The 17,208-nt window shown below is 46.2% G+C and overlaps 1 pseudogene; it reads left to right on the plus strand.

The window, feature by feature from the left end:
• Positions 1 to 2,941: 2,941 nt before the first annotated feature.
• Positions 2,942 to 3,080, plus strand: LOC144102852 (U2 spliceosomal RNA; annotated as a pseudogene).
• Positions 3,081 to 17,208: the final 14,128 nt, after the last annotated feature.

The following is a 17,208-nucleotide window of genomic DNA, read 5'->3' on the forward strand; positions in this document are numbered from 1 at the left end:
TGCCACCGGAGAATCGAAAATCGAACGGGGATAACCCGCTCCCACCTTCCCGCACTAAAAGGAGGTCGAGGCGTTGCGCCCAACCCTTCCTTTCTTCCCTAACATCGACAGGCCGCGGCGTACTCTATTCAGAGGCCGGGGCCTTCCTCCCCCGGACGTGCGGGTGTCGAAGCGGGGTATAAGGGGAGAGGAGCGTGGGAGTGCTGTCGCGGAAGGGTGAAAGGTTGTGTAATTATGATAATGAGAGATGAACCCTGCGCCACCTATCCTGCTTTTATCCCGCACAATGGCAGGGCACCGAGGAAGAAATCTGCTGTGTCGAGAGCATACACTTCCCTTATCGTCGCCCTCCGAGTGCACTCGGCATTCGAGGCACGTTGATCGCTCGGAGGCCGGGGGGAAGGCGTTGCTCACGCCCCAGCTTCGCTCTCGTACGTCGTCTGCTTCGTGTCTGGCTCTGGCTGCGGCTTTGGCTGGCTCCTCGTGTCTTGCGTTTAATTAGGTGCAGCGTGACGGAGCCTGAAACGCGCAGGGGTGTGTAGGGTACGAGCCCTGATTCCGAAAAAAAATTTCGCCCAGGTGAAAGCCTCGAACCCAGTACCACCGCCTTATGTGTGAAGCAACTGCAGCAACTACGCTAGCCAAACATTTAATTTTAACGACATTGCTTTAGAGGCCCCGTTACCCAGAAAATCCGGCGTCCACGTTACATGTAAGCGAAAAACAGGGTGACTTTGGATGGGCCACCCGCCCGAGAAGCAACCTAGGTGGGAAACCGAGGTCACGTGACCTTGTGGCGTCATCACAACTTGTCCACCGGATTGTGAGCAAACTGACCACCGCGGCAGGTGACAGTTAAATTAATTCTCGCGAGAGGTTGCTCTGGGAAGAGCAAGCTGGGTCGCACAAGCCCCACCGGTGGCAGCACCTGCCATCGCTGGGTAGTGGCGCATTTCCTTAACTGCTGCACCATTGCGGAAAGAGTGGTATGAGGACTGCCAGGGACATATGAGTTCAAAGTTGAGAATGACCAATTCCTCATATATGCTCATTAACTCGTTAAAGCTGTCGCGTCATATAATTACGACGGAGCTTGAGTGTACCCTACAATTCTTTTTTTCTAGGCATAGTATTTAATTTAATGCAGTAGTAATGCGTATATAAGAACTATTTATGAAGAAGGTACAAAACCACACCAAATAGCAAAAAACATGTCGCAATAACATTATAATGCAGTCAAGGCTGAGCATAAGGCGACCATAAGGCGGTACCGTCACGGTTTTAATATTGGTCATGCGTATTTCCGAGGTAGGCACTCATTTTGCAAAAGTGTAATTTTAACGAAACTACAGTCGTGATGGAGGACCGTCATAAAGATTTTCCACAGGCTTTGAACTCCGAAAAGAAGGAGCATGTATTGGGGGTACATCAGCGGAGTGTAGTGCAGTAAAATGTTGATTTTTTTGAGTGAGTGAAATGAGTGAAAAAACCTTTATTGTCCAACAGAAAGAGACCACCTCATCCAGACCTCCCCTGTCCCATACCCTCAGTTGAGGGAGGAGGATCAGGAGAAATCAGGCCGCATGGGGTAGTCGCGTCAGATGCTGGCCAGGATCTCTTGTATCCCGGCAGCCTCTTCAGCCAGTCGGACGGCGGTGAGCTGGAGCTCAGGGTCGGTGCTCAGGAGCAAGATCTCCCAGGCGTCTCTGCTATTAATGTTCATTGCCCTGTCTGGGGATTGGCTACACTCTCATATTATGTGGTCGAGGGTCCCTCTCGCCCCGCAATTCTTGCATTTATCGTCCTCTATTTCTGGAATGATATGTTTGCTTAGAATTTGGTGTGGGTAGACATCTGTTTGTAGACGCCTCCACGCCACCGCTTGTTGATTGAGTGCTTTGTTAGGTGGGGGAAAGTACCTGCGATGTTGTCTATAATATTCTGTAACTTCCTGACAGGAGATTAGTCTCCCTTCTCTCCCGTGATCTGCGAACGGTGGCCCGTCTTGTGCAGCTCGGTGGTAGAGATCTCGAGCTACGGGCCGCCTCGTTGCCACGGACAGATTCGTGCGCGGGGTCCAGATTATATTGATTGTTCTATTCAATGTCGCTTGTCTTAAAATTTTGGCGGCGAGGGGAGAGGCTCTCCCTCTACTAAAGTTTTTCAGTCTTTTTTTCGGGACATCCAATATAGCTAGCTGACAGTAGGGCGAAGCCGCACTGATGTCAAATCAAAACGAGGACGACGTTGGTGGGGAAGCTTCGAGGAAATTTTCGCAAGGCAGAGCAGATTTCAGGCAATGAAAATATCAGAAATGTATGATCTGCGCTGAGGTCAATGTATGTTTCAATTTTTGAAACCTACTATAACTTTACTTCGAGTGCAATTAAATTTAACCCAAATTTGCTCCACCTAAACGCTTCGAGCTGGCCTCGTCCTGCATCTAGTAGTTGATCGATTCGACTCCGCCCTGCCTACTTGCCGCCCTGGTTATAATTAACTTAGCTGGTTGATCCCGTGGGGGCGTTGGTCCCGGGTTTGAGTGTTTAGAGGGTGAATTTCAGACCAGGTCGAATAATTTTTAACGCCTGTCTCATGTAGCCCTCATCTCTTTATTTTCTCTAACATGTTTCATGGTAAATTGTCGACTACCAAGCTTTAAGGAAACTTTGATTTTCTTGTAGAGGTAATCGGCTGCTCGCAGGTATGTGATGTAGATAATTATTACCTTGCTTCGCATACATCTGCTCTAGGGTTGGTAACTCTGCCTAAGAAAAACCGCAGTCGAAAGCCTGCACGAAGCAGCCATACTTGTGTAAAACTGCTTGGCCAAACTAGGGGATGATGATTATTATACCTACTTTATTTTCCACCAGATAAGGAGGCCCCGGCACGCAGGCCTGAATGACGTGGGCCGGGACCTCCGCGATTGAGGAGGCGAATGTCCGGACCCCGTAGAGTATCTGTTGCCGGTCCAATTGTACTTATTTTTGGAAATGTGGCGGACAGTTTGAAGGATGCTTCACTCCCGCCACCGGTTGGCCCGGTATTGCACTACCTCCGGGATCGGCCTTGTCTTTAGCGCGTCTTTACTATCCTGTCTTTCTATCCCATCTTTCAACTCTCCTACTGTCTGCACGTGATAGCGATTGTGGCTCGGCTTGAGCCAGTGAGCAGGCCTGTGCACTTTCCTTTTCTTTCTTCCTGGAAATAGCAGACAGACAGACCTCCGCGATTAGAAGCAGGAAAAGAGGTCTTGACTCCTCGCGGCTTCTTCCGCCAGGGGGATGGCTTGTTGCTGTGGAGCAGGGACCTCGCTCCACAGCAGGGCTTCCCAGGTTCCTCTACAGTTTATATTTGCTTTAGCCCCTGGGGAGCAAGCGCATTCCCAGATTATGTGGTTGAGGGTCCCTCTCGCCCCACAGTGCTTGCACTTATCGTTTTGTTTCTCATCTTCCTGAACATGATATGCCCAGACCGGGTTTACGAAGTTCCCAGCTTGGAGGCGCCGCCATGCGATTGGCTCCCTATTGTTTAGAATATTATTCGGTGGTGGCGCCAGTCTCATCTGTAACCTATAATTTTCGACAATATCCGTATAATTTTGCGGACACTCCTCCATGTTCCGCCAATCGGGCGGCTTCAGGGTGTGGCGGTCGCCTCAGAGGTTGACGGCCGCGGTACACCCGTATCGGCAGCCACCATTAGAAGCCGCAGCACGGAAGCAGCCAAAGTAGGGGAGGCTAAGTGTGACGCAGAATGTCACCGGGAACTATCAATGTCCTCAGACAAAAAAAGAAACGCAATCTCAAAGCGTCCATGTGTTCACACTTGAGGATTGCGATTTTCTGGAACATTCCTTGCCATTTCTTTCGCGCTGTGCAGAGTCCGTTGCCTTCCTTTCTTCTTTCACTCCCTCCTTTATCCCTTCCCTTACGGCGCGGTTCAGGTGTCAGCCAATATTTGAGACAGATACTTCGCCATTTCGTTTCCCCCAAAACCAATTATTATTATTATTATTATTATTATTAGTCCGTTGCATCTCCGCCGTGTCTGCAGAACCACAACCTGCAGGAATGCAGGAATATACAGGTCTTATAATATATATATGCAGCTCGGTCCTCATGGAATGTCTATAGGCCTCATAAAAATATAAATGTCTTATATTTTATATGGTCCAGTATGTTTTTAATCTTACCTATACGGATTTCTATAGCCCTAAAAGAGGCTTTGTGTTATGCCCCATGGCATTCTCTATACTAGGCCAAACAGGAAATATACGGGGCCCTCAAAAGTAAAATGTAGAGCTGCTCGTCACTGGTGCGGAAACAACGCACATTCTTACGCCAAACAATGCGTGGCGTGCTCTTGAGGGCACTGTTTGCATTTTCTTGCGTGACATAACATTCTTAATCAGGGCCCTACAGATAACTCTCAGTGTACTCGCGTGCGCTCGTGCCTCTCATAAGAAAGGGGAAACCACCAAGCTGATTGTAGTTCCGTGCAGTACAACTTCCTTATCTCTCTCACATATATAGGCCCTTTCACGAGTCTACAGGCACGTGGCTTTTGAACTGTGCATGCAAGTGCGCGAAAAAGTCTCGTGCCATCAACTCTCCACGCGAAGTTCCGAAGACGCATGGATCCGCAGTCCTTTGTCGAACGTGGCACGGACCGTTGGGGAAAAGGCCTGCAGTTTAGAAAGCACTCGAGCAGCCAAAGAAAAAAATGAGCCGACGCTGAGGCAGCGATCGAATATCGAGCGTTGACACACCTAACATAGGCCGCCGGTTCGAATCCCTGCCGCAAGCTAGACTCTAACTTAACTACCAAGTTTATGCTGCACGAAACGCTAAATCGTATGCCACCACCCCGAACACTGCGACAAACGGTTGAGCCGGAATGTCCATACGAAGAATCGCAAAGACGTGTAATTGGGGGTACATAGGTCGCCGCTTCGAATACTTGCCGTGATCTAGGCTCTAACTTAACTAGCAAGTATATGCTGCACGAAATCTGAATTGTATGACACCATCTGGAACATTGTGCGGCAAACGGTTGGGCCACAAATTTTACACGAATAATGGGACTAATTGGCCCGACTGTGGCGCTTGCTATACAGGGATATATATATATATATATATATATATATATCGGACCGGCGTAGCTTATTTTCGAGTTGTGGTGCTCGGGCATCACGCTGCCGCATGTTATTGTATTCCATTATGTAACCGCCTCGGTTACCATGGCAACCACGGGGTTACGATTTGCGTTATAACGTATAACGTGACACCTGAAACGCGAGAAGTAGAGCTAACGCTCTAATACAGAATGAAAGTGGAAATTTTGTCACGCAATTGCAGTAGCCAGCACTTTGACGCGCTTTCTTTTCTGTGACGCTGTGAGTGGTCTTCGTAGCTTTTCAACAATATAACTTCCACAGTTGTGTTATTGAAAGGAAATATAACTCTGAAGGGAACGGTTGACGTAGACAGGAAGTGGCCACAACGCAGGCCGGATATTGAGGAGAAACGAGCTCGATCGTGACGTTATTGGTGCGGAATAGTTCTCTAGTGCGTCAACTCTCTTCTTTTCGGTGTGAAACAGTCGACTCGCAAGAATCCGGAGTCGAAGGGGACCGGTATTTGTTTTGGGGGTAAAGAGACGTCGAAGACAAATTCAAGCTGGCCTATATGAATCGATGAATTGTTGCGTTGTAATCACGAATACGCTACACTGTCTCTGAAAACGAAGCTTATGTGAGCTTGAAAGTGTGAAAAAAACGACAATCACGACTGCGAGCCTCATACCCAGCATTTCTGGACAAAATCATTTTTCAACGGGAAATGGTTTATGAATGCAATTTTTTCACACATTGAAAGGTTTCACGATAACAATCAATGTATCCGCAAATCTCCTGTCGGCAGGTTTGCATTTTTTTTTGCTATTGACGTTATCGCCATCGTCGAAATCTTTCCCCATTTGTTTTTTATGGCAGTCTTAAGAGCTCTATGCGAGTGATGGAAAAACTTTAATGGTTTTGCTCTGCATCAGTAGCATGGATCATCACATTCAATATCTACATAACAGTTCATTGTAAAGAGTATTGCAATATTCGAAATTTTTGTCCAATAATGCTTGGGCATGTGAGAGTCAGGACTGCACTATAAACACAAATACGATTATGACGGAGTAATCCGGAGGACAGCTCACTCCCTATTTACTCCTTTTTGTTTAGTGTGCTGGGGCAAATTTGTGGTGGCCGTCAATCATTGCATGAAATGAAGGCGAACATTTTTTTGTCTTGCTTTCCTTGGAAAAAAGGGGGGGGGGGGAGTTCCATGCAACCCTAGATTGCATTCAGGTGCAGTCTCAATCTGGGATCGCTACTGTGCCCTTTCATTAATCTCCCTGTCACTGAAAGCAAAGCAATGATCAATGAGTGCGCGGAAGCACCTGTCCAGATGAGGAGATAGGAAAGCGGTAGAGTGATCATCAATAAAGTCATGGAATGTACTACAGAGAAAGGTGATGGTGGTGTCCCTTCTGTGTGGTTGTTTGTGAGCGCCTGGATTTATCATAATGAAGGTAATACAGCTAGACATATTGAGCTCGAAACGGGCGCCCATGATGTGAGGATACCTTCATGAAATAGCAAGGTGACCCACAGCACGGCGCTACTAGTGGCTCCGTGGAGCTTCTGCTTAATAAACCATTCGTTTGCCCAAAGCTCAAGCTTTTTGGAAGCCTCGGCTATATATATATATATATATATATATATATATATATATATATATATATATATATATATATATATATATATATATATATATATATATACATATAAGCCTCGGCTCTAGTATCTGTTTTACCGAAACACGTGTTCACCGAAGCGTTGTAAGTCAGACGCGCAAAAATCTTAACCTCTGTAGGTCATTGGTACGTCTCATACGCAACAATTCTGGACAAAAAAATTTTCGAAACGGGGAAAGAGTTTATGAACGTAATTTTTTTCATACATTGTAAGTTGGCATTGTAACAGTCAATATATCCGCAGATCTCCCGGCGGCAAGCTTGCATTTTTTTTTTTGCTCATATAAGCAGTTTTGCTTTCGTTAAGAGCGTTCCTCGTTGGTTTTCCAACTGTGGCAGTCTAAACTGCTCGATGCGATTGATGGAAACACTATAAAAGAAAGATTTTGCTACACACCTGAAGAATGGGCCATTACCTTCAATATTTTCATCACAGTAGCTTACAGTTTTTCAATATTCAAAAATTTTGGCCAGAAATGTTGGACCTGAGCTACAGCTTTGGTTTTTATATATTCAACTTTCCAAATTCTGGTACATTTTTTACGGTTTCATGTTCCCAGGCTATACCGCCATGCCGCACGGTCGCTGCTGCGGTCGCGCCAAACTGCGCATGTGCAGAGAACGCTTGGCGGCAGTGGTAGAGTGTGCGGTACACGGTAACACTATGCCAAAACTCTCTGTGGGGACAGAGCGGGGATAAGAGAAAATGCGAGCCATAATGACGTCCCGTTTGGCGATCATTACACTGGAGGAAAGGGTAAAGAAGATGTAAAGGAGCCGTATTAATATCCTCAGCACTTGTGTTTGAAGATTGGAATTTTGAGAACATATTTTGCTGCAAAAGCGACTGTTCTCCTTGCACGGAGCTAGTGGTGGATGGGACAATAAATTGAAACTGATTAGACATGCGCGAGGCTTCTGCACAATTCATGCGTACAAATGCACTTCTCAAGCCTATACGAAGCAATCAATGCTTTTCGTACGTTGCGAAAAACAAGCCAAAATCGCTATGTCAAACCGCGAAAGATTGTGCAAAAAGAAATAACAAATACCGAATTCCATTCAAAGCTACACACGAGGGCTGCAAGTTTAGGTCGTGGGCGTATGTCCTCAATCGCAGGGTATGCGTCCGGTGGGAATCGGCCGAAAACAATATTTACGCATTGAGACCACGATGTCGGTAGTTCTGTAGGCGGGTTGTTACTGAGTGATCCGTCTGCGAGCTCCACCCTACTCTATTTACAGAGCAAATAACACACTGCGATCTGCACAGAACCAAGTTCGCGCTGTAAGTTGTTTTCATGGTACAAAGAAAGAACTGGGAAAGTCCGAACCTTTGCTCAATTCGGGCGGCCACCATTATTCCCAGTGACTCACCTGCGGTGTTTCCCACCGATCGGCGCGGTATAGGCCTTCCCTAAATCACTGGGTCGCTGATATTTGTCCGACGAGTAAACCTGGACGCGCGTGCATTTTATTGGCTCGTGTGGCGAAACGTTGCGACACGCCCCCTCTGTCCCCACCTTGTCGTCGTACGCCACCCTTCTTTTATAGCAGCCCACAGATCTCACTGCAAGCGCTGTAAAAGTGTCCGAGATTGCCGGGCCTGTGCTGCATCGCTGTATCCACGTTCGGCTTCAGAGCCACGAAGGAGTCTTCCCTAAAATCCCTATGTAAAACCTTTGGGCGTGAACGGGAAGCGTGTTGTGCAAAGAGTAAGGGATGCAATGCCTGTAAACGTGGTCGAGATTGCAGGGTCTGTGGTGGAGGAATACATCCAGGTTCGGCTTTGGTTCGCTAAGAATAAGAGATACAATGCTTGTAAAAGTGGCCAAGATTGCAGGGTCTGTGGTGGAGGGATATATCCAGGTTCGGCTTTGGAGCGACGAAAGAATCTTCCCTAAAATCCCTATGTAAAATCTTTGGGCGGGAACGGGAAGTGTGTTTCGCTAAGAGTAAGAGATACAATGCTTGTAAAAGTGGCCAAGATTGCAGGGTCTGTGGTGGAGGGATATATCCAGGTTCGGCTTTGGAGCGACGAAAGAATCTTCCCTAAAATCCCTATGTAAAATCTTTGGGCGGGAACGGGAAGTGTGTTTCGCTAAGAGTAAGAGATACAATGCTTGTAAAAGTGGCCAAGATTGCAGGGTCTGTGGTGGAGGGATATATCCAGGTTCGGCTTTGGAGCGACGAAAGAATCTTCCCTAAAATCCCTATGTAAAATCTTTGGGCGGGAACGGGAAGTGTGTTTGGCAAAGAGTAAGACATACAATGCCTGTAAAAGTGGTCGAGATTGCAGGGTCTGTGCTGGAGGGATATATCCAGGTCCGGCTTTGGAGCGACGAAAGAGTCTTCCCTAAAATCCCTATGTAAAATCTTTGGGCGGGAACGGGAAGTGTGTTTCGCTAAGAGTAAGAGATACAATGCTTGTAAAGGTGGCCAAGATTGCAGGGTCTGTGGTGGAGGGATATATCCAGGTTCGGCTTTGGAGCGACGAAAGAATCTTCCCTAAAATCCCTATGTAAAATCTTTGGGCGGGAACGGGAAGTGTGTTTGGCAAAGAGTAAGACATACAATGCCTGTAAAAGTGGTCGAGATTGCAGGGTCTGTGCTGGAGGGATATATCCAGGTCCGGCTTTGGAGCGACGAAAGAGTCTTCCCTAAAATCCCTATGTAAAATCTTTGGGCGGGAACGGGAAGTGTGTTTCGCTAAGAGTAAGAGATACAATGGTTGTAAAAGTGGCCAAGATTGCAGGGTCTGTGGTGGAGGGATATATCCAGGTCCGGCTTTGGAGCGACGAAAGAATCTTCCCTAAAATCCCTATGTAAAATCCTTGGGCGGGAACGGGAAGTGTGTTTCGCTAAGAGTAAGAGATACAATGCTTGTAAAAGTGGCCAAGATTGCAGGGTCTGTGGTGGAGGGATATATCCAGGTTCGGCTTTGGAGCGACGAAAGAATCTTCCCTAAAATCCCTATGTAAAATCTTTGGGCGGGAACGGGAAGTGTGTTTCGCTAAGAGTAAGAGATACAATGCTTGTAAAAGTGGCCAAGATTGCAGGGTCTGTGGTGGAGGGATATATCCAGGTTCGGCTTTGGAGCGACGAAAGAGTCTTCCCTAAAATCCCTATGTAAAATCTTTGGGCGGGAACGGGAATTATGTCTGGCAAAGAGTAAGAGATACAATGCCTGTAAAAGTGGTCGAGATTGCAGGGTCTGTGCTGGAGGGATATATCCAGGTCCGGCTTTGGAGCGACGAAAGAGTCTTCCCTAAAATCCCTATGTAAAATCTTTGGGCGGGAACGGGAAGTGTGTTTCGCTAAGAGTAAGAGATACAATGCCTGTAAAAGTGGTCGAGATTGCAGGGTCTGTGCTGGAGGGATATATCCAGGTCCGGCTTTGGAGCGACGAAATAGTCTTCCCTAAAATTCCTATGTAAAATCTTTGGGCGGGAACGGGAATTATGTCTGGCAAAGAGTAAGAGATACAATGCCTGTAAAAGTGGTCGAGATTGCAGGGTCTGGGCTGGAGGGATATATCCAGGTTCGGCTAAGGAGCGACGAAAGAGTCTTCCCTAAAATCCTTATGTAAAATCTTTGGGCGGGAACGGGAAGCGTGTTTGGCAAAGAGTAAGGGATGCAATGCCTGTAAAAGTGGTCGAGATTGCGGGGTCTGTGGTGGAGGCATATATCCAGGTTCGGCTAAGGAGCGACGAAAGAGTCTTCCCTAAAATCATTATGTAAAATCTTTGGGCGGGAACGGGAAGCGTGTTTGGCAAAGAGTAAGGGATGCAATGCCTGTAAAAGTGGTCGAGATTGCGGGGTCTGTGGTGGAGGCATATATACAGGTTCGGCTAAGGAGCGACGAAAGAGTCTTCCCTAAAATAGCTATACAAAATCTTTGGGCGGGAACGGGAAGCGTGTTTGGCAAAGAGTAAGGGATACAATGCCTGTAAAAGTGGTCGAGATTGCAGGGCCTGTGCTCCAGCTCTAAATCCACGTTCAGCTTCGGAGCCACGAAGGAGTCTTCCCTAAAATCCTTATGTATAATATTTGGGCAGGAATGGGAAGCATGTTTCGGGTTTGGGAAAGAGTAAGGAATACAATGACTGCAGAAGTGTGTGCAAATAGTGCTACTTAAAGGGAAGCTGAAACGGTTTTCAAATTGCATGAAACGCTGTGGTTGGGAAGAAGGGACTTTGAAAATCATGTGTGTAAATTTTTTCTCGATTCTGCTCGCAAAATAATCCGCAATCGCGTGTTAAAAAGCCGTCGCCGACACGCCCTCTTCGCTTCCGGAAGCGCCGAATAGGGGGATGGAACTGGCGGAAGTGACGCCATACACGGGTAGTCTGCCGGCCGTCCTGCTTTGCTTGCTGCTTTTCGGCCCGCGCTTTGATGAACGACGGATCCATAATTTGCAAAACGTAGTTCTCAAGCCAGCTGAAGCAAAGCGCTACGCAGCAACACGGTGCTGGCCGGAGATCCCCGTAGATGACGTCACGACGATCCCGGCCATAAGCGGCGTTCGCTCGGCGCCCTGAAACGCTGGTGCCCGTTTTCTTCCAAAAAACAGCTTTTTGCGTTTATTTCCGCCCTTTTCGAATGCGATATTCTTTTTCAGCGGACTAAAAACTACAAAATGCCGCATGAAACTCAACTTTTTCGAAAAGTGCTTCAGCTTCCCTTTAAATGACTGAACGAGAAAGAAATATAACATGGACATGAAGTGTTTCGTTTGAACGCCGTTCTTCGACTGATACGCACTTCTTGTCCGTTGTAGGGTAGTTACTGATCGGATCATGTCCAACATTCTCGGACAAAAATTTTGAGAACTGTACAGTTATAAGATACGTTTATGGAAATATGATACGTTTATAGTAGATTATAAGATAGGTTTATGGAAATATGATACGTTTATGGTATATTATAAGGTACGTTTATGGAAATACGACGTGTATGGAATGTTATACTTTTATGGATATAGTTTTAATGCTATCACATTAGAAGTATTTGTAATATTTGGCACTGCGTCGCTAACTTGTGACGTCGGCAGTATTGCGCTAGGAAGCACATGCATTTAATAGCTCAGCATGTATTCAAAACGACTTTTATATCTTTTGTATTTAAGACACCAGCTGTATTAACGTCACATTAAGACTGCTCACCTTACTTGGCGTGCTCCGGTGGCCCTGTAATCGCCTTATTAACAATGCAGTCAAGTAAGGAAACGCTGTCATCAAAATTGATGGTGATGGATTTTTATGGCGCATGGGCATCTATGGCCAAAAAGCGCCATGGCACAAGGTTTTTTTCGTCTTCATCCCAAACAAGCCGAGCACCAGGGCAGTATAAGCTTGTACCCATTGTACCACCGGTGGGTACCCGGCTGCACAGGGGATCGAACCCCGCACCTTCGGCATGCGAGGCGGATGCATCATTCAAAATTCAAGCCGCAGATGTCGCACTCTCCGCGAACCTAGCAAGCTAACCAAAGCAACCGCGTCTGCTATAAACGGACCCACGCACACGCTATATACTCACCGACCACCTATTTACTGCGGTATCTATTATTTACAGAGCAAAAGATAGCAGCGGCTGGTTAAGCGCTGTAAAACAATTAAGTTCGTAAATCTGATGAAAACCTTCCATCGCCACGGGCTCGTCGTGTAGGGCTGACTCGCGGGATCGAACTCGACGCGTTCGAACCCACGTGGCTTATTTTTGTACCAGCACAATTCGCAGCAGCCTTCCATCGATCGCGGTGTCGACGTACGCGAAATGGCAGCTCAAAGTAGAGTTTAATTTCCTTCGACGACAGTTCGACCTCGCTCCAAATATCGGCGAACGAAGTCGTCTTATCTCACTAGAAGAGCAGGGACAATTATGAAACGCTGGTGCTGTTGACAACGCAGCACACGCACTGCTTACACACATGATTTATTTTTTTAAATCTCTTTGTTCCTCTATTATTCTCGGGAAGAGTGACGCTGTTAGAGTCTGCACTCTATCTTGTTGCCGAGTCAACAAACGCGGCCAACTTTGTGAGAAGTCATTTACGAGCCCTACAGGTCGATGCCTGCAAGGATGAAACTTACTTTTGTGTGTGTGTGTGCGTGCTCGAGCGCGTCTGGATAATTACTGCCAGCGCTCGCCGACTCTCTGTAGATTATACGCGCATTATGTCAAGGACTGAGACAGGCGACCATAGGGGTCGTCTGCTCTTTATCGACCACGAGCAGACGAAAACGCTACCGAGCAGACGAGAAAAAGAAAAAAGAATGGTAATTTTAAGTAGTTATCTTGTTCCTAAAAATTGAGATAGTAGTGCCTGTATTTACTTTCTGCACGATATTTCACCTTACACTTTCTACACTTTTTAAAAATAGCTTTTTTGAGTTAGAAGACCGCTTTTCTGGCATAAAACTGTCAGCAGTCAAGAAGACCTAATTAGCAGGCTGGTTAACTAATATGGAATGGTTCCCTTTTAACTACAGCTTTTAAGCTCCTTAATTATTGAAAAGCATGTACCCCGCCGTAAGTAATATCCACATCAGTTTTTAGAACTTCGAAAACGCAGTTACCCTGGGTGCGGTGGCCACAGATATTTTGGCTGCTTCGACGATTTACGTCTAATGGAGAGGTTGTTTTGGCTGCAAGCTTCTCGAAAGCGAGCGCATTTTGGCGCGATGTAGCCAAAACTTGTTGGGCCACATCAACGACGATAATCGCGTTTTCGAAATTGTAAAAACTGAAATAGATATTACTTATGGTAGGATACACGCCTCTCAATAATTAAGGATCCTAATGGTAACAGTTAAAAAGGTAACTATTGAATAATAGTTAGCCAGCCTGCTAGTTAGCATGCCTTAAGTGTATTGATATGTACTTTACCGCTGACGATGCTAGCCCGAAAAGGCGCTCTTTTAACTCAAAAAGCCTCTCTATAAAAATTGTGTAAAGTCTTAGGTGAAACACCCTGTATACAGAAATATGTTAACATTGCCTTACCCGTCGCGCCCGTCGCGGTGGCTGAGTGGTTCAGGCGCCCGTCTGCTGAGCCGGAGTACCCGGGTTCGAACCGGACCGCGGCGGCTGCGTTATTATGGAGGCCAAACGCTAAGGCGCCCGTGTGCTGTGCGATGTCAGTGCACGTTAAAGATCCCCAGGTCAAAATTATTCCGGACCAATTCACTACGGCACCTCTTTCTCTGTTTCTTCTTTCACTCCCTCCTTTATACCTTCCCTTACGGCGCGGTTCGGTTGTCCACCGAGATATATGAGACAGTTACTGCGTCATTTCCTTTCCTCAAAAACCAACCAATTATAATTATAATAATAATTGGTTTTTTGGGGGAAAGGAAATGACACAGTATCTGTCTCATATATCGCTGGACACCCGAACCACGCCGCCAGGGAAGGGATAAAGGAGGGAGTGAAAGAAGAAAGGAAGAAGAGGTGCCGTAGTGGAGGGCTCCGGAATAATTTCGACCACCTGGGGATCTTTAACGTGCACTGACATCGCACAGCACACGGGCGCTTTAGCGTTTTTCCTCCATAAAAACGCAGCCGCCGCGGTCGGGATCGAACACGGGAGTTATACCTTCCCGTTCACCTTCTGGGGACTATTTATGTTTCCTAAAGCGAACGTGGGTTCACCGAAAATAACGAATAAATAATAATAAGCAACACGACATACACAAGAGCAGACGTCGAGGCGAAAAGAAAATGAGCCGACGGAAAATAAAGTGTGAGGTGCACTAAAAAAGCGTCTTACGTATAGGCGTGTCAGCCTGTGTCACAGGTGCCATGCGAAACTCAATAGGGGCTCGTCTGAGTGAGGTTAGTCGATATATCGGGCCCTCTTTTTGTGCCCGTGTACAACCAGGAGCGGACTTTCAGTTTGTCGATAACTTTTGTCTCCCGAGTTGCGCGGTGTTCCGAGCCCTTTGCGGCAACGGATGTGGATGTTGCTGCCACAGCCACATGTACTCATACGCAGGGTCCAAAAAGTAGAAACTATATTAAGAAGCAGCTTCTACTTTTTGGACCCTCTGTAGAAACTGTATTAAGAAGTAGATGTGAGACAGATACTGCGTCATTTCTTTTCCCCAAAAACCAATTTTCAGTTTTCAATATTGAGAAGTAGAAGTTACATGAAGTTGAAAGAAGCGAATGTGCTGTATTGTGAAAAGGTTGATGTTTTCGTGCGCAGTTTGAAAAAGGGCTTCACGATATCTTTGAGCTGATTTTGTGGGTATTCGTTTTTAATGTGTCTGAGTTTGAATAATTTAAAGCTGCCGACTTTTTTCTGTCATGTTGCGTTACTAGTGCGTGCAGCATTTGTTTTTCTTGCAGCAGTTGTTAGTTCGGTTGGTGATTATGTGCTTATTATGTGTGGTAACTTGTTTTTTTTTCTAATGAACCTTTCTGCTTGGACGTGACAAGGTTGACAATATTGCGCTAAAATGGAGGCATTTATGAAGAAATCTCCTCCAAATTGCAAATCCCCGCCACCCAACCTAATTTCCTTTCATTAATATTTTTTTCAATGAATTATGAGCCAGATAACTCACGTGCAGTTTTTGAGGAATTGAAGATAAAATGGATGCGTTCAATAATAATAATAATTGGTTTTTGGGGAAAGGAAATGGCGCAGTATCGGTCTCATATATCTTTGGACACCTGAACCGCGCCGTGAGGGAAGGGTAAAGGAGGGAGTGAAAGAAGAAAGGAAGAGAGAGGTGCCGTAGTGGAGGGCTCCGGAATAATTTCGACCACCTGGGGATCATTAACGTGCACTGACATCGCACAGCACACGGGCGCCTTAGCAACGATTATTTTTTTAAATTTTTTTAATTGGTTTTGGGGGGAAAGGAAATGGCGCAGTATCTGTCTCATATATCGTTGGACACCTGAACCGCGCCGTAAGGGAAGGGTAAAGGAGGGAGTGAAATAAGAAAGGAAGAACGATTTGATTCATTCTTTTAAACTTCTTTGCCGTTGGTCGGCTCCGCCTCCAATAACGTTGCCAGCGAATCGCATTGTTTGTTTAGCTGTAAGTCATGACGTCATAAGTCCGAACCACCAATGCTAATACGAGAAAAGACTGAAGCGGGGGAAGATCGCTACAATATAGAGCCCCTAAGTATATTTCTCAGTTTATCTGTCCGCACAAAGGTTACGAAATTCCACGCGGTAAGCTCCAAACTTTCAACCAATCAACACGCTGGTCTCGAAACATGTACCGTGCAGTGAGTTTCTCTACAGGCACAAATTAAATAACTCTTGCCGATGCTTTGAGAGATGCCTGTTAAACAAAAGAAACAAAGAGGTCCCGTGCTTTGTTTCGTGATACAGCGCAGCCTTATAGCAAAAAAAAAAAACGCTGGTAAAGCCATACTGCATCATTCATGTGAATCTTGAGTCGACGCGTACATATAAATATGTGGCGAGCATTGTCAAGCGGCAACTCACGTGTTTTCGGGGCAGTATAAAAATGGAGTGTAATGTGCTGTCGGCACTTGAGTTATAGTGCATACAAACCAGTGTGGACACCAAAACGTACGTGTGAAAAATCTTATCTTCGCGCGCTGATTTCATCGATAGTTGGAATACAGGCACAAGTGGTTCCTTTTTTTCGTTATTTTCCGTTGTGTTTACTTGGATCGATTTTTCCGCCGCATAATTTGCTGCTCCTATCAAGGAAAATAATCGAATGAAGCGGTGATGCTGCAATATAGCATGATATATTTTTATGCTCCAATGGATCAACTAATGTCCATGATGTTGGTGACGATCTTGCCGCGGAGCATACACGACTTTTGTTTCGTCAGGAAGCATCCAAGTTAGTTTTCTGTGCACTTTTTTTTTGTTCCCAACGTGCGATATTTGTATTTCTTCATAAATGCCGGCGTGTTTTGTGCATATATCAACGACAGTTTCCATGGCTGGTTTAACAATAAATGAACCTTGTTGGCCAAATGGTTAGGGGAATCCCCGACTGTGGAGTAAATTCGTAGTTCATGAGTAATTACTCCCTTATTACTAATAAATGAACCCGTGGCAGCAAGACATCGGACGTGGAAAACTCTATCTACATGCGCCAGCACTGGAGTTACGACGGAATTGTGGCGGAGTGTAGACTCATCGGACATTATTTAGTACTCTGTTGTGCGCATGCGTATAGTTGCTGCGCTTAACTACAACGCTCAAAGGTCGTGAAACGCACTTTACACTTTAGAGCGAAAGCAGTGCTTTATGACCAAAGCTGAAAAGCCGGGCCATCACCGAAGCATTCATTGACTCTGAATAAATAAAATTGGCGCGACTGGGATTCGAACCCGCGGCTGCGCGAACAGATCAGCTTCGCTGGTCACTGCACGGGAGCACTATATG

Source organism: Amblyomma americanum, chromosome 8, assembly GCF_052857255.1.
Source record: "Amblyomma americanum isolate KBUSLIRL-KWMA chromosome 8, ASM5285725v1, whole genome shotgun sequence".
In the NCBI taxonomy this organism is placed as follows: Eukaryota; Metazoa; Arthropoda; class Arachnida; order Ixodida; family Ixodidae; genus Amblyomma; species Amblyomma americanum.